Source organism: Falco peregrinus, chromosome 9, assembly GCF_023634155.1.
Source record: "Falco peregrinus isolate bFalPer1 chromosome 9, bFalPer1.pri, whole genome shotgun sequence".
NCBI classification, from domain to species: domain Eukaryota; kingdom Metazoa; phylum Chordata; class Aves; order Falconiformes; family Falconidae; genus Falco; species Falco peregrinus.
Genome location: NC_073729.1, coordinates 32,145,159 through 32,163,188, shown reverse-complemented (window position 1 = coordinate 32,163,188; position 18,030 = coordinate 32,145,159). Strand labels below are relative to the sequence as shown.

Here is an 18,030-nt window from a genome sequence, read left to right as displayed (position 1 = left end):
ACAGTAGAAGTGAAGACTTTAGGCTAGGAAAACCTACTCTAGAAATTTTGAGCCCAAATTCCTAATGGAATTCATCTTGATACTTGAATGGCAGAGGTCATCCTGTCTGCAAATCAAATAGCTGACTGACCAAGTGTAAATGTTACCTTCTGCTCATAGACAGAATTAAGAAAACTGGCATTATGCTGGATTCTTGCAAAGAAATAAACTTCAAGCACAATCTAGAGATACTAATTTTCTTTGTCATTGGTAGCATTGGCTTTACTTGTGGCAAGGGGTTTTTGGAAATCAAACAATGCCAAACTACCTGGTATTTGTCTGAAAACAGAATCAAAGAACTCCTTGCAAAGAGGGTACTCATACTTGTCCTTCAGGTGACTGTGTATTTAAGCCCCATTTCATCCTATGCAAATTCTGTGCAAGACTCTTTGTTGTATGGGTATTTGCACCCAGCTGAACTGGAATCTTTCTGGCAATATTTCTGCATCCACAAAAGCAGCAGGCTGAAACCCACCAGAGCCTTTAAGGACATATTAAGTTTTCCTGTTATTTAAGGGGTTTAGGGTTTTCTGCACTGAAGAATTTACTTTTTTTTTAGCACTAAGAAGCAGATATTTTAGCCCCTGAAAGACCAGACCACACTGAAAGATGACAGATTTTAACACAAATCTCCACAGTTGCGTTCTTCTTGAGATGCATAATGTACATATACTTCCTCATTAACAATGCACATATTTTTAAATCAGTGCAATGGATACGAGCATTTCAGAAGTTACCTGGAACTCAGTCCCCCTAGAATTCCTCAGAACTGTAGCATAAACGTGAATTTTATTGCCTTGAGAAGAACCAGAAATTTTTCCTACAGGTAAAAACTCATGAGGCAAAACACTTTCAGCGGTAGAGCATTTTATATTTATAGCACTACATTACTTAACATATAATCATAACTACTGAATGCATGCAAGAGCTTTAGACATTGCCTCTTCAAAATTATTTTAAATAAGCCATCAAGTGATAGAAATGCAACAGTTGATTTTTTTTTTTTTTACATTGCGATTATAATGACTTTTAATGAAGTCAGCCCCGTATTCTTGCATCCCGTCATTATTTGACAGATATGTCTGCAATAATTCATGTTATAAAATATATATTTTGTTACTAAGAGTGAAAACATACCAAAGAAAGGGCGATTAAACACTTTTACCACAGTGTCCTCCACGCCATGCCATTCTCAGTCTGGGAACATCTGCCAGTTAAGCAGTAACCTAACAGAAAAAGACAAAGAATATTCAGAAGTGAGCACCATTTTCAGGGTCCTTCAGCAAGTCATCCCAGACTTCTACGGTCTGAGCACAAAGTTGTCAGTTTTCTTTTATATACCATCTAAAAGCACCCTCTCAGAATTCTTCTGGAAGCTCTCCGTTCCCCATTCTGCAAAGTCTTTGGTTTTGTACAGCAACTTTACTAATTCAGCGTTTTCAAGATCCTACAAGTTAACTGACTGACTTTTGCCAGTAACTTCTAAGAAAAATTCAGGTACATAAAGGCAATTGTAACACAAAAATAAGATGCTGGAGGTAGTCAGACTCCAAGTGAATAGCAACTGAAGTGCAAGTAGTCTGCAGTTTGTCACAGAACCACAGAATGGTTGAGGTTGGGAGGGTCCTCTGGAGGTCACCTTGTCCAAACCCTGCTCAGGCAGGGCCACCCCAAGCTAGTTTCCCAGGATCATGTCCAGTTAGCTTTTTAATACCTTCACGAATGGAAACCACAACCTCTCTGGGCAGTCTGCTCCAGTGCTCAGTCACCCATCGCAGTTAAGAAGTGTTCCCTTGTGCTCAGACAGCACCTGTGTTTCAGTCTGTGTGACCACAGCCTCTGGTGCTGCCACTGAGAACCACTGAGAAGAGCCTAGCTCTGGCTTCTTTATACCCTCCCTTCAGGTATTTATTTAATTCTAAGAGATCCCTCCCAAGCCTTGTTCTGTAAGTCCAACAGTCGCAGTTCTCTCAGCCTTAAATATCTTAGTGGCCATTCAGTGGGCTCTCTCCAGTTGGTCCATCTCTTTCTTTTACTGGTGAGCACAGAAATGGACACAGTACTCCAAGTGAGCCTTACCAGCGCTGAGTAAAGGGGAAGGATCACATCCTTCCACCCACTGGCACCACTCCTCATAATGCAGGCCAAGATAACATTAGCTGCTTTTACTGTAAGGACACATAACTAGCTAACCCACTGTTCACTCCTTTTTGCTTCAAGAAACACAGTAATCCACAGCTTTTGGATTTCCTAAATGTAGTCTGCTTTTCAAAGCATGTAGACAAAGACTGACTGACATCCAAGGACAGCCAAGACATTTATGGTTTCCTTTAGCCAAGAATCTAAAGCACTCTAACCCTAAGTACCAGATCATCCAAGCCAGGGTATGGGTGCCTGAGGTTCCATTTCTGCAAAGTCTCATACACATTTGTGTCTACCCTGAATGCAGCAGCATTCAGTATCCTAAATCTAGAGCCAGCCACCAAAGAAATAGAAACCCTACCCACATTTTAAAATTTTTAGTTTAGATTCTCTGGCATCATCATCATGTGTTAGATGTGGCTTAGGAATGCTTACTGAGTTGCAGTTCAGGTTGATCAACTAATCTCTGAATGGGTTTTGGACAATGACAAATATTAAATCATTTAGTAATATTAAGTCTTAAATATTTATCTACCCCTTCTTGCTATTTATCTTGTCTATGCCAGTTGTTCCAAGTTTTCTAGGTTGGAAATTCATGAACAGTTAAACTCAGCAAGCATAGCGGTGTATTTCCTTATGTTGATGACACATCACTCCCCATAAACTTGAAATATTCACCTCACTGCTTCCTATGCTATATCCTGTTTTTAAATTGTTTTCTATGTTTTACTGACTGTGTCTGTTTCAGCTACTTACTGGAAGGGACAGAAGTGTTTGGTTCTTTGTTTTGGTTTAGCATTGGTGGTGGGTTTTTTGTTTGTTTCTTTGTTTGTTTTAATGAACTCGGTATGTAAAAAGCCCCATAGATTCTGAACTCCACAGCAACGCTGTATTTATAAGAAAAAATTCTGGTATGGCTAATGAATTGCTAAATACTTTCAGGGTTGTTATTTGTTAAGCATACCTCAAAAGATTTGACTAAATAAATGCGTACAGTAACTTAAAAAGGATCACAGACGCAAAACAGAAACTGTCATTTTGTATCCTTTCATATAATCTACTTTCAGTCTAGAGTTAGGACCAAGGTTGGTGGGGTGGAAAACAAAAGCCAAAGAGGACACTGTATACAGCTGAAAGAAACAACCAAGTCTACCATGACTGTAGCAAAATGATGGAAAATCCCAGCTAGCCACTGCAGTAATTTTTGTTCTAACAGATTAGATATCCCTTCTGCCTTTTCACTACTCAATAGTTCTGTCACAGGAACATTGCTTAAGACTCCACACGCAGACAAAACTCACTGGCTTTTAAGACCAGGCCCTATCAAGCAGGCGACAGGTTTCTAAACTTCAGTAGCTCCCGATAATCACCTTGAACACTCCAACTACGGTCTCAACATTGCAGGTCCAATGAATGCACATGTAGAAGATTAATGAAAGTAAAGATATCAACATGATAATATTGGTACCTAAGCCTTTGCCTTGAGATCAAAGAGAACAGCAAAATTCAGCACACTTGACAAAGAAACACTTACAGTTCTAGCACAAGGAAAAGTTACTGAGCATTAAAACTTTACTGGTTGTCAAGCTGATTTAATGTTGATTCAGAAAAGAATAAAAAGATACTTTCACCATACAATGCAATTAATAGCAGAAAGTTTTCCACTTACAGATTTTATATACATACTTCTATTTGATTTTTTTCCTGTATAAGTACTGCAAAGAGTTTAGGTTTTTTTATCTGAGATAAGAAATATTACAACCATTCTCTTTCTAGGTTGTAGTAATTTCCTACACACACACAGAGATGCTTCTCTTTCCCTAATACCATACCAGGGAAAATCAGAGGAAGAAAACTTATAATCCTACACAAAAATGGATTTTTATATATATGTTGAAAAGTAAGAATAGTACCAGTGCACCTTCTGTAAGACATCTTAACAACTAATATTGAAGATACCACAATGCTCCTGCTCACCAAATTACCCAGAAATACCACTTTTACATACTTACTACTGCTATTACTATGCTGACATTGGCCTCGGCTAGTTTTAAACTGACTTTCCTTCATATTATGAAAATAAACAAGCGCTATAAACCCAAGAAGTTGCATCTAATCTCAGGTGGTTGTCATACACATCTCTGCCACCATAGCTGCATTGTCTCTACTCAATATCAGGAACATGCAATCAGAGATACATTCAAATGGAACCCACAGTATAAACTTATTGATCTTGGTAGTGATACTTTAAAAAAGATTGAAAAAAATCAGGGCTAACTAAATTTGGTAAAACCCACAAGCCTAAAGTATGTCTTTCATAACTGAAGAAGTTCTATTAACACAGAGCAGAAATAATTAAAATATATCAAAAGACTCAAAACAATACTTATACAGGGAACTCTGTACAAAAATGTTATTAAGCAGGTAACTGATAAATGAAGAAAGTCTTGGGAATGATTTCTTTTCAGACTTAACATTCACTGCTACAACTCTGTTGAACACTAGTACAGGGATATGGGGTTCTAGCAAGTAACTACATTTTCTAAATAACAACAGGAGAAGCATTATATATTTACACCTCAGCAACCCAATCAGGTACAATCTGATCACAGGGGGCTGATTCAAAAAAGAAGGGATCACTGGAGTTGAGCCTGCCTATGCCTTTGCTACATGGGAGAAAAAAGGCATATAGAGCTGTTCTCCCCCTCTGAGGTCTGCCCAACCTGTTCAACTTCTTACAAGGTTTCACAACTTCACTGGGTACTCTACTACTGTTCTTTGAAATGCGGTAGGGTCCACCCCACAAATACAAACACATAGTGCATGTTCATACTGCAGGCTATGACATACTGCGAGTTCATTATAGGGACCCCCTGCTCAAGATCACTAGAAACAGATTAGACAGCACAGTATCTTGTAAGAGGACAGAAGAGAAATCACAGGCTTTCTCAGAGTCTTAGGTCCTGAAAAAAGAATTCTGTTTGGCTTATCATGTAATTCCAGGAGACTAATTCAGTATTGCCTGACTGGGGTCATAATTATCGTACATCATAGATCATTTTACTCATTTCCTCTAGACTCTTCCTAAGGAGTTCCTGAGTTATGTTTTCAGTATAGATCTTTAAGAGAAAAAAAATGCTGATATTTGACAGCTCCCCACAATATGGGATAAAAAGCAGATCCTCAATCTCCAGAAATATAGCCAAAGGCTTAAATGAGGGAAATTTTTCACTTCAGGTTCAGCTTTTAAGCATTAATGGTGCCAAGGTGCTCTGTCCATCTCCAAAGTACCACGTAGCACACGTGACACTTCCCTGCACAAAACCTGCCAAATTCAGGCTCTATTCCCGCTCTCTTTTCTCCCTTTCCACAGTTCAGCAAGTGTTTGTTTAAAACAATCTTCAGTTTTTTGAAGGTTCTGCTGAGCTGGAGAACATTTTCTTGCTTAACACACTTGTTTCTGAACCAGACTTAAAAAGTTTGGTATACTATAGTACATCTCAGATGCACCCATGATGCTTGGCTGTTAGTTATCTTAACATGCATCAAATTACATACCTTAATAGCTTGGGAATCATATCCTAGAAAAATTAGCAAAAACCTATATTCAAGGACAGAGGCATCAGACATTCTAGTCAATGGAATGGATCAATCCAATGTACAAAAAAAATTGAGTTCTGGTTATGCAGTGTGTTTCGGTTTGTTTAATAGCTCTTCAATAATCCTATGTTTGCTATTTGCAAATCTAGCTTCCAGAGGAAGGAAAGACATTGTTGCTAGCTAATAGAAAATTTAATCCTTTAGCCATTTTAAAGGTTTTAAAATTTAATATAACTGCTATTTTAATTGCTTATAATATCTCCATTCTGGCAAAGATTGGCAAAAAGTTTTGAAGTCTCTGAAAGCGATTTCTGTCATTTTGAAAATGACAATAACTATCAAGTCTGTCTGGTTCTTTTCAAACTGCAGCAATACTGGAAGATAAAAGCAGGATGAACTCACAAATTAGTTTTATTGTTTGATAGCGCATCAACTTCAGCCATAGCTTTAGTGAAATAAACAGCAATGGCTGAAGTACAGTACTCAATCACACTTTAGAACACTGGTGCAGAAGCTAGAAAATTTACTCATGAATTGCACTAGGTAATAAGCTACTGCAAATGCATCATATTGTGAAGCTTTTATGTTCTGAAGCTGGCAATGTTAATTAGTACTCTAACCTGACACTACAAATCCCTATACAGCTACAGACAGCAAGAGTAAGAAAGTCACAAGGATCATCTGAAACTAGATGAAGCCTTTCCTTGAAGCCATGGTAAATGCATTCATCAGTTGACATGCAAGTCTGCATTACATGTAGTCATCTGATGGAAAGGGACTTTATATGTGAGCCCCTACTTTAACCTCTTGCGTAACAGCAGATTTAAAAGAAGTGAACAAAAGCTGTTAATAAGAAAAATGTAAGACAGACTCAAAATTATCCAGAAAATTATAGGAGGAGTTAATTGAGGCTACAGCACTTTTCTACAGTGCACAGCTGGATTACTTGCTTAACAAAACCAGGACAAATCCTAATTCAACAGCAGTGCCTAGAAGAAAGGAAGAGACATCAAGATATGCATTAAGTATCCAGCATTCTTTATGGATGTGAAAAGAATACAATGAATCCTTCGTTGCTTAGAGGGGAACACGTTTGTCTTGCCAGAGGACAGATTTCCAAAGAATATTTACGTTTTCCTACAACCTGTAATTTTCTCATTAATCATTTGTCAGGGCCCAAAGACCTTTTACTGCACATCGGATGTTTGCATATGTTTAATGATCCTTTTACCAAACAAATGTCACCGTCTGAATGAGGAAATTAGTTAATATCGCTGATGTTGCTAATTTAACGCCATTAATATCACACTGTGAACAGCCACAGAACCTACAGGGTCTTGTATCATAGCTAAGCTCTACTGATTGTAAGTCTGTTCTCCAGCAGACGGCACCGAGAAGATAACCCATGCAAATATCACACACAAGGGAATTCAATAAAATTTTTAAAGATTGCTTTGATTCTGTAGTTAGACTACCAGACAAGTGTGACTAAAGACAGATCATTTGATAGAGATTTAGAGGCACTAATTGAAACTTACTTATCTACACTGTCACAGCTGCCTCCCCTTTTACCAGTGTGCTAGGATTTGGAGCAGTCAGAAAAGAGTCCAAGCGGATCACAGAAATCATTGCATCATGGTATTTCTAGACGTACAGCAAGACCAAAGAGCTACCCAATGAATTAGATAGCAGAAGACACACTTCAGTGTTGTTTTCTGTTTTCAGCCTTCTGTATGCAGAACTGAGTTACATTTTGTAAAGTAATTTGCCTCCACACATATGATCTATGAAAAAAGCTTTCCAAGAGCAGAACCATGTAATTTTTCCTCTAAGCCACTGAAGTCTTCTACACACTTCCTCTGACAAAGAAAGTATGATGTAAAGAAACTAGATTCTTCAGAAGGTCCTTCAAATGCTACTGGTACTAGAACATAGGAGAAAATAAAACTTTATGAAGACTCACAAGGTGAATTATTTTCAACAGAATTAATAACACACAAACCCAATTCTGCATGGAATGTATCCAAAAATAAGGGTGGGGGAAGGGAACTGCAAAGCAAGCAAGTCCATTTGGTAACCCATCTACTTTTGTACTAGTCTTTTCTTACCACGCACCTTCCTCTGAGATAGATCTTTATCTCTCTCAAAGAAATGAATGTCTAGAAACACTCATATTCCCAACAACTGACACTCAAGGCGCATATCACATACTTTGCACTGAGAGATTTGGAAGTTTACAGTATTAAAAGAAATTCATATCCCAGCATAATGAAAGAGTAATGTTCCTGACAGAGCACAATCTAGAAACAGTCTGCACCTTAAGAAGCTCTCAATTTGCTTCATACATACATAAAATCCCAACTTTCTCAAGTAACTGAGATATTTCCTCAGGTCCCTAAGACAACTTAGGCAAAAAAAGCCCTGGAGCAAAACCAAAGCCTTAAGTTTTCAAATTATATCCATTTTTAAGTTTTACTTTTTTATACCAACCAGTATGTAGTTTTTCCCCAATACAGTAATATTATTTCCTGGATCAAGTTCATTAAAGTAAACTAGAGGTTATGAGATTCATCAGAAGTGATTTTAGGGTTAAAGAGATTTATTCCCCAGATGACATAAAAAAGGAAGAAAGAGGATGCTATACACAACCACGTATTGAAATGTTCATTTAAACACTACTAGGAGAAAAACAAAGATGAACATTGCTACTCCTCACAGCAGTCCTCTACAAAGTCACTGGGGGTTGCGGTTATATGACTTGCTAGATGAGCATGAAGATTATTTTTTTTTCCTTACAATTACCAGGCAAGACAGGTATGGACATTTAATACTACCTTGTTCACTACCCATAAACTTAAATTCAGATGACAGGATCTTGTCATCACATTTAAAAAGAAGATCCACACAGTTCCTCACTACTTCTGGCTCAAGATAACATCATACTTGAGCTGAAAACCAACATTATAATAACAGTGCAACATAAACTTGTTATTACTTTTAACCAAGACAAAAAGGGAGCACTAGAATAAAGGGAAGCTGAATGATAAAGTCTTGTGAAGATAGCTGATGTTAAAACCTATCATCTTAAGAGTCCTACAAATTATTTGGTATGGGAGAAATCAGAACTTCAGTTCCTAGGTGTGCACTGAGCTTTATGGTTTCAATACTTCAACCCTCCTTAGAAGCAAGCTACAATTTCCAAGACTGCATACTCTTGCTCCTTTCAGTGTCACACAAGTAAAATGTGTTGGTTTAGGATTCTTATATTAGAGCCATAAAAACAAAATGACAGAAGACTCACCCTAAAACACACTTCTTTTTGACCTGTGTTCTTCCCCTCCACTGAATGGCGTTAACTGGAGTAACACGTATTATAACATTGCAAAGAAGAACACATAAGTAACTTAAGATTAACACTTCAACCACAGAGAAGACAGAATCCAGAAGAAAAATATTAAATCTGTAAGTAAATCTAAGAAAAATCTATGTAACCAGTCAATTGATGAGGGCTTACAGACACAAAAAAACTGCAAGTATTCCTTATTCAGTTTCCAGATTGTGAACATCAGCTTCTGACATGTCTCAGCATCTTTAAGATCTGCCCTGTTCCTTTCCCAAATATTACTAGAAAACACAAGTTCTTAAATACACTGAATCCATCTATTAAACTGAGTATAGTCATAGTCAATAACTCAGTCACAGAGATGGCCAGAACAGTCAGATCACAGCAGAACCAGTGTTCACAGTACTTCCTACCTCAAGGATCAGTAATTTCAGCCTTTCATAATTACTGCTGCCTGTCTAAGGATCTTCAAATAAGGCAGACAATTGAATTGCTTTCTTTTTAGGAACCTGAAATAAGGTGCTGATCTTCTAAATGGTACACATCTTTCTGGAGCAATGAGAATTCATTCAATATTTATGTTATTTCTCGCAAAATATTGGTATTTACAGTTGTTTCCCCATCATCATAAAGTTATTACCTTTGTTTTAGAATACCATATGCAGATTAGAGACAAGTCTGCAGCCTAACAGATGCATTTTATTTTGACACTCTCTTCCAACAATCCAATAAATAGGGCTAATTTTTTACCAGTGATTACACAAAGTTTTTTTCAACACAAATGTTTAAACTCACTAAACTGTGAGCTGCTATCCTGATTTTACTGTGGCAGGTGAACCAATGCTAGAATATATAGACAGAAATACAAAACTAAAAACCAAAGTCAAGAATAAGTTTACTACAGATATCAACTACATAAAAAACTTCTACATTGTTCAGAGGGGCGGGGGGAATATTACTGCTATATATCAAGACCAGGTTACAGATGTCAGTGTACCACTGTATATATTTCTTCATCATCAAATAATCATTTAATTACTTCAGTTCATTGTGCATAAGCTTAGGTAGTAAAAACATTTGATGTAGTAACTGTATCTGTGTTATAAAGGTTCCAAGCATGAAATGGGGTGTTGTAAAACTAAATAGTATACCTGCTTTATCATTCTCATTCAGCTTTACAGCCAGTTTCACCTGAACAAAGTTTCCTAGATTGTCTTGTTGGATCTTTCACACTAGTTAATTTTCTTTAGCATCATTCTATTCTGAGCACCAAAACAAATTTCCTACCACAGCCAAACTGCAGAAAGACAACATTATTTCAAACACTTTAATTAAAATTCTGCTCACCAGGATTTGGAAAATAAGAACACAGATACACCCCCCTGTATTTTTTACGTATGCGTGCATACATATATACATACACAGTGAGACACAGAGGTGAGTCTAGATTAAATTGTTGAACTGTTGCATTAAAAAAAAAGGGGGGGGGGGGGGGGGGGGGTAGGGAGGGCAGCAGAGGAGTGGAGAAGAAAAGCCTTACCCAAGTGTATACACAGCTATCCTAGTCCAGAAAATAGAAGTTTGCATTGAACTGTAGTACAGACCATTGTAGACACCAACACCCAAAGATCACATAAATCTGTGCATAAGGGATCCCAGGGCAGCCGCACAATACTAGCATACATTTCATACATTACAAGAACACTAGAACTCAGTACAACTCCTTACAAGAGGGAAGACAAAAATTTCAGTTTACTGAGACACTCTTACTGCCTCAGACGCAACACTTCCTTGGATGCTACTTCTTGCTGAAGACCTTTACACTTCCAACATCTGTATTCATAGAAAGGCATAGTTATATCTGGTCTTGAGGGAAGCCTGAAGTTAACATTTTTATGGAATTGACCAATATTGCGCATCTTTTCTCCTCCTACAGAGCTCAACCACCAATTAGTTGAAATCCTCCCATGTCAAACTTACATTACCATTCCAGAATTTCTCCCGATTTGGGCAAGGGGTGGGGTGGTGGGGACAAGCAGAGGAGAGCCAGTTAATCAGCAACAAACTGTATTGATAAATTCAGATGATTTCCAAAAGTTCAACAAATATCCAAGTCTAGAAGAGACTAAGACTAATGGAAAGTGGGGAGGGGGGACTGGACATGACATAAAGTAAACAAAAAAATATCCCCAAACAAAATAAACCCCACTCATTACAGATTTTCAGGTTTCAAGTTAAATCATGGTTTCTACTGCAAAGAACCCAATATATTCTCAAAAACATGAGCAGAACTGAACATCCATTTTTATATTGGAAATGTAGGCCTATATCCCATTCTCCAAGAAGTGTACACTCCAGCCAGAGAAACTGGCCCAGCATACCGACAAAAATGAGAATGTGTTCTGTCAATGATACTGCAAGTGACAATTTGAAAAGCAGGTCTTCATCTACTCTTCATGGAAATTGGCAAAGGCATGGAGAATTCTTCACAGAAGTATGGCCTCACCAACATCTTTAACCAAAATTCTGATAGGTTTGTAGCAGTTCTTGACCTTACTATTACTCTATTTGGAGCTTCACAGTGAGACTACATCTTCAGGTGGCCGAGGAAAGAACACTGAGAGAAAAAAAAACCACTGCATCTCTGAGGTGGTACAACTATCCGGGAAATATTTTAATTTTTCTGTGCTATCTACAGAGCAAGAAGTTAGAGCTGTCCGAAATTCAAATTAATTACATCTAAAAACTATTCTGAAAGGAAGCTGAAGTAAAAATTTACATCCTTTCCAAGTTGTTGTGTTCTTTGAGATGTCAGATATTAAGTTTAGCATCTCGAAACCACACATCTGCTATCACACAGCAGAAGTATTTGCTTTATTCCATCACCTTCTCCCTCATTTGCAGAGAAGGGTCTTAGTTATATTTGCAAATATTCTATCACCAAGTCTGTTTCTTTTTGTAAAAGAGCAACCATAATTCTTCTCACCTGGGATCCTCATAACAGACATGCTTGAAAGGAAGTCACAACAGTGGAATACATAGACTTTCTTGAAAAACAAACATACAAAGCCATAGCAAAGCATCATCTATTCCAAAACACCACATTTTGCTTGATGAGATAATATTAGCCACTTAGGTAGAAAAACTACAGACATTTCCCTATCCATTTAGAAGAAAAGATGGAGACTCTGGTACTGAAAGACCAAACTAATCAAGATGTTTTTTAAGGGCAAACAGTTTCAGCTAGAAATTACCTGAAATAAAGACACCTTGCAAGGAGTCTAAAGCAGCAAAAAAATATTACATAGCCAAAACACAAGCACAAAAAAAATGTTTTCTTGCAAATATCAAAGTGCAGAAAAAACCCACAAAATTCATTAAATACTTTGAGAATAAAACTGTATTTTCTACATGAGATTAAAACAAACACATACAAACCTCTCCACATTCAAACCACAAAACATCTGTAGATGGAAAACCACATGATGCCAAGTATCTTGCCTTGAATTCCATTATTTGTGCTGAAGAAAGTTCAGAGTTCACCTGAACTTTTAATACAGATTAAAAATAAAGCTGTCCTATTTACACTAATATTTTGAGTGTCTTCCTAAACTTCTCTCATATTCCATTTCTGCACACCCCCCAAATCCAAGAAGAACAGTTAAAGTAAAATTGAGAAAGACAGCAGCAGAGTTAGTTTAGTTTTTGAGCAGCACACTTAAATTTTTAAGTTTCACTGCTGTAGGACGTGACAAAATGCAAGGATCAATAAAATTCTATGAAGAGGTTTGACTCTGAGGACTCTCGTCATATGTTTAATCAAAGCAACATCTTTACATGCATTGGTTTTATTCCGCATATGAGAAACTCAAGAGAAACACTGAACATCAGCAGGGACAAACTATGGAAGAGGATCTGCATGTAAACTCATTCAAATTATATTTGGAGAGGAGAGAGGGTAGAAGAGAATAGTTATGCATATAGCTAGCTCTAGAACAATTACTCCAATCGCATCCTTTGGAGAACTCTTAATCATATTATACTCCGGTGCACAAGTTCTTACAGCATGGCCCACTACACTTTACACCTTTCATGCACTGAGCATAAGAGCTATTGCAGTGCAGATTAATTTTGGAATACAGCTGACACCTAATCAATTAAGGGGCTTTTCACAACTATAGTCTGACACCATAAGACAACGTTCACTGTTAATAGCAAAGACATGACTTATAGCCACGGTGAAAGGGAAGGAAAACATATTTCTACCAGCAACGTCTGGTTTTAATCTATTGACCTTAACATTAGTCACAGAAAAGCAAGCGCATCTATGCATTCATTCACATGTTTGCAGGCTGGAAAAAGCAAAGGGAGATGACATGGACACTGCACCTTTGCACGGTTTCACATCCATACATAATGCTTTAAAGAAGAGAAAAAAAAATAAAAAGGGAAAGCTAATTAGAGACCTACCTACAACTCTACCAGGTCTGTGCCCGCAGCCCTGCGGTGCTGCCCAGCACAGGACTAGGAACCAGAAGTTTTCGGTACAGCGCGTTATTTGCCAGCTCAGCCACTGCCTCGCTGCGTGACCTTGGGCAAGCCACTTCCCCCGCACCTCGGCTCCCACCTGCCGCCTCCCCCCCCGCGCAGCGCCGAGGCCCAGCGCCCGGTGATTCCCCGCCGCCAGGCAGCCTGCACCGGCGGGGCGGGAAGGGCAGGGGCGGGGGGCGGCTGGGAGCGGTGCTCTCCTCGCTTACAGGTGATAAAAATCTCCCAGAGGTTGATTCAGCCTCCAGCCCGGGGGAGTCCCTCCCCACGCCCCTTCCCCGTCTCCCTGCCGTACGGGTTAATCCAGAGGGGAAGCCGCCAGCTCCGGCTCGCTCGCCCGCCCGCAGCCGCCGGGGGAGCCGAGCCCGCCGGGCCTCCCGCCCCCAGCACCCTCCCGGCGGCCCCAGCCCGGCTGCGCAGGGAGGCGGCGTTACTTACAGCACCCGCCGGGTGGAAAACTCACAGGTGGCCGGGAGCCCCCGGCGACCAGCGGCTGAGGGGCGACCGCCGCCCGGGGAGCCGCTCGCCTCAGCGCCCGCGCGGGAAGCGAGCGAGGCGGGGCGGGGGCGCTGCGATCCGCTCCCCGCCGCGGGGCCGCGCAGCTCCGGCCGCCCTCCCTGCGCGGGGCCGGCTCCCGCCCGCCCTTCCTCCCGCCCGGCTCGCGCCGCCGGCCAATGCGGGCCGCGGCCAGCAGCCGGCTTTAACCATCTGTTGCGAGGCGCCTCCTCCAAGCGCTGCCGCCTCCCTCGCCGGGGGGCTCCCGCCCCAGCACCCCGCCGAGGAGGTGGGGAGACAGGAGAAAGCTTTAGGCTTGTCCCCCGAGGAGCAATTTGCCCTCCGGGGCCGCGGCCGCTAGCCGCCTCCCCTCCCCCGCTCACCTCAGGATGGCCGCCCCCTCACCTCAGCGCGGTCCTCCGCTTCCCGCGCAGCTCCCCTCAGCCCCTCCCTGACGGCTGCGCGCCGTCCCGCCGCCGCGGGCTGAGGGAAGGGGAGCGGCGAGGGGGCGGCGGGCAGCGCCTCAGGCAGCCCCGCTGGGAGCGCCAGGTGGGCAGCGGGGGTGCTGGGGTGGCGTGGGGGTGTCAGTTAGGGAACAAGAAGTGCGTGGGGGGTCTAATCCTCCTCAGGGTGGTGGGGATAAAGTCCTGACCTGGTAAAACTTATGTACTTCCCAGTTAATAATCGGGCTTCTCCACACGGGGTGTCAGGAGGCCGGGGGTGGTATTGCACGGAGAAATGTGCTTCATCCTGCTTCAGTGGGCATCAACCGGGCTAAAATCTGTCTGTGTTCAGACTTCTTGGACATCTCCTGTGGAGAAGCTGTGCTAAAAAAGTGTCTTCCGCTCTTTAATGGTTTTGAGTTTTAGCCTTCCATATTCCTAATTTGAAGGTTTTCCCACAAACACGAGGAGAGTCTATGCGCGGGGTCCCTGTCGCCGTGCCAGGGTATAAGTAGTTCAGATGTTTGGTGCATGTGTAAAAGCTCCCGAAAACAGAACGTAGTTCCTGTTTTACTTCTCTTTTTATATTAATAATTTTCTTGGTACAGACCTTCCTGATGATGCCTTTTAATCAGGTCCCTACATTTTCTGCTGATTCTCCACAGAAAATCCAGGGAACAAGATGCTAACTTTATTCCAACATGTGCCAGGGTAATATTTTGATGAAGATGTGTCAAGAAAATGATGCAAATTTTTTTTCAACTTTCAACTACTTAAAGTTAACAAAGCAGTCTTGAGATGCATGCTGTGTAGAGAAAAAAAATATACATTTATTGTATGTATTAACACAGATGAATTTTTGTCGTTTTTGGAAACTGTCAGATTCTTATTTCTCACCAGAGCAGCATCATTAAATTTTGCATTTAAAACCAGAGTATGGATATGAGTTGCAGGATTTGAGTCATATTATTTTGCAAATATTAAGATTATCTTTTCTCGTTGACATGTAGGTTATCCTTAGCTGGATAGCCTTGTAATTAAATTAATCATAGGTCCTTTAATGATAAAACCCCATGATTTCTGGGAATAAAGTCCACCACCTGTATCCCATACCAATGCTGTTATAAAATAGCTTGTAAATGGTACAACGTGTCTCTCCAAGTAGACACTTACAAAGACGAGATAGGTTTCTTACCCAGAAGGAAGGCTTTATCTTTGCATTAAAGGATCTCAACACAGCTGAGATTTATCTTATTATTACAAGAGTCTCAAAAATGCTCAAAATGAAATGATTTGGATTTTTCTTATGAGACTCCAGATGGATGAAATCTTGCCCTCATGTATGCATGTGGAATGCCTATAAATCTGAAGGGATAATTTGTCATTACAAGATATTTTTAAGGACTGGTTTCTATATAGTCATAATTACTAGAATGACGAATTAGCTAGTGAATCTTCCATTAATCTTATAAAGCTATTCTCAAGCCTAAGTTATTCCCATATATATTCTAATCAAGGCTCATCGTAATAATTTTGTGAGATATTGTTTCCAACGTTACTACAAGGTTTTGTCTTACTACTTTAAGAATGTTGTTGTTGTGGATTTTATTATTACATAGAAATTCCATCTAACATCTTAAACTAATTGTCCTAGGTACCAAATACATGCATAAAAAGATGCTTCTTCACTTGATTGCTTTGCACGCCATCATCTATAGAAGTCAAACAAAGGATGGCTGGAAATGCAATAATCCATAGGCCCACAACTGGCTTCTGAAACAGTGAAAATGCAGATTACTTGTTCAGTTGTACAAGAAATCTTGACAGAATCCAAAAGCATATGTAGGTAAGTGGTGTGTTAGTCCACTGCTGTAATAAACACTTTCTAAATATAAAAAAACTATGCCTTAAGTATCAAAATAATGTTTCTTTATGAAGTCTTTCATTTCACAAGCAAAACAACTACTGCAAAGGCAGTTGCCTAACTTTTAAAAAAAATCTGTGTTCTTTCCTCTGGCTCATTACAGTTTTTATTACTTATTCCTATAGATTAAAAATATAACAAATTCTGCATGTATACATCATCAGTATCATGCATGTCATGGGTGTGATTAGGGCAAGATTCAAATCAGCCTGCAACATGCCATCAGTTCAGGGGTTTTCTTCTGTGTTTTTACTTACTGCTATCTTGGTAGGTGTTGAACTTGCCTGCAAATCATTCTTTCATCTGTGAGATCTGGGATAGTCATATTTGAAGATGTGCACTTTATTGGTAATAATATTTGATGAATTTATTTACCTATAACAAATGAACTAGTAAATAACATCTTTGAAAATAGGCATGCAACCATTATCCATCAACAGTGCTTTCTCCTACTTCATTCTAAGCAGTGTATACTTGGCAATCTTTAGTGCTTAAAACAAGGTTTGAAAACTAGGTAGCCTTTTTTTGTCAAATATCATAGCAAACATCTTAAAATCATCAAAGATCCTGTGTGTATGTCTTTTAGTGAATAAGCCTGGTTTTATATTTGGTCAAGCAGTGCATTAACAGTGTGTGCAGAGATAAAGCTGCAAGCAATTACAGTTCAGGAGACCAAGGACAGGGAGAATGGACAGTTTTCCACAGAGTTCATGGTAAAGAGCACTGTATCCCTGAAAAGCTTTATGTTTTCCTCGTGAAAAATGATTGCAGTGCCTAATTATGAGAGTTCAGTGAGACTAGGGTCTGGTACCTCTATGAAAACTATTAAAAAACTATTTTGGTGTGGTTTCCATACCATACCAGCAGGTGTTCATCACCGCAGTAAGCTCAGAAAACATCTCTTACCATTCCCACACTATGTGTTTGCACTAAGAATTTTTGTTTTAGTGGGTGCTTTCAAGTCACTTCCAGCAAGAGATTGTGTGTGCATGTTGCATATATAGTTACCCTGTAGCTTTCTTCCCACATCTTTTCTTTATGCAAAGTTGGGCGAAATATAATCTATTAGGGTGATGTTTTCAGTAGAGTTAAAAATATTGATATGCATTAGCTGCAATAATCAAATTTTTTAAATCCCTAATGTCTTAGAAGATCCATTAACCTTAATCAATCCAACACATCTGATTGTGCTTGCCAACTGCCCTTTTCCAAATAAAAGTATATCAAGTTACATTAATAGCATCAGTAATTAAATACTAGCATGAATGCAAAAACAAACCCTAAGATCCAAATAGTGCAAACTTAGGCCACTGGTTTAGTTCCAGATTTTGCAGCAGGCTGCTCTCTGAAGTGGACCAGCCAAACACATGAGAGTGGAACTCAGCATGTGATTGCAAAGACAAAGTTTGAATTTTAAAAACTTTTTTTTTTTCCTCCATGTGAAATATGTTAAGTTCCCAGTGGAAAAAAAACCTCAGGATTGAATAAACTAATCA

At 39.6% G+C, this 18,030-nt stretch overlaps 1 protein-coding gene and 1 long non-coding RNA gene across 16 annotated transcripts in view; one reads left to right on the top strand and one right to left on the bottom strand.

Moving 5' to 3' along the window:
* Positions 1-15,089, bottom strand: part of SULF2 (sulfatase 2) — a 162,602-nt gene extending 147,513 nt beyond the window's left edge. For 6 of the 13 annotated variants that reach the window (XR_008748724.1, XM_055813564.1, XM_055813571.1 and 3 more), the window contains exons 1-2: positions 14,111-14,306; positions 1,177-1,265 (exon numbers count right to left, since the gene is read on the bottom strand). The gene's annotated coding sequence lies outside the window, so the exon portion shown is untranslated. Of the gene's footprint in view, positions 1-1,176; positions 1,266-14,110; positions 14,307-14,819 lie in introns of those variants that run through there. The other 7 variants (XM_055813567.1, XM_055813566.1, XM_055813574.1 and 4 more) reach the window with 3 other exon arrangements.
* The window catches only part of LOC129785124 (uncharacterized), a 176,572-nt gene continuing 173,095 nt past the window's right edge, over positions 14,554-18,030 (top strand). For all 3 annotated transcript variants that reach the window (XR_008748727.1, XR_008748728.1, XR_008748726.1), the window contains exons 1-2: positions 14,554-14,716; positions 16,265-16,456. This is a non-coding gene — a long non-coding RNA (uncharacterized LOC129785124). The remainder of the gene's footprint in view (positions 14,717-16,264; positions 16,457-18,030) is intronic.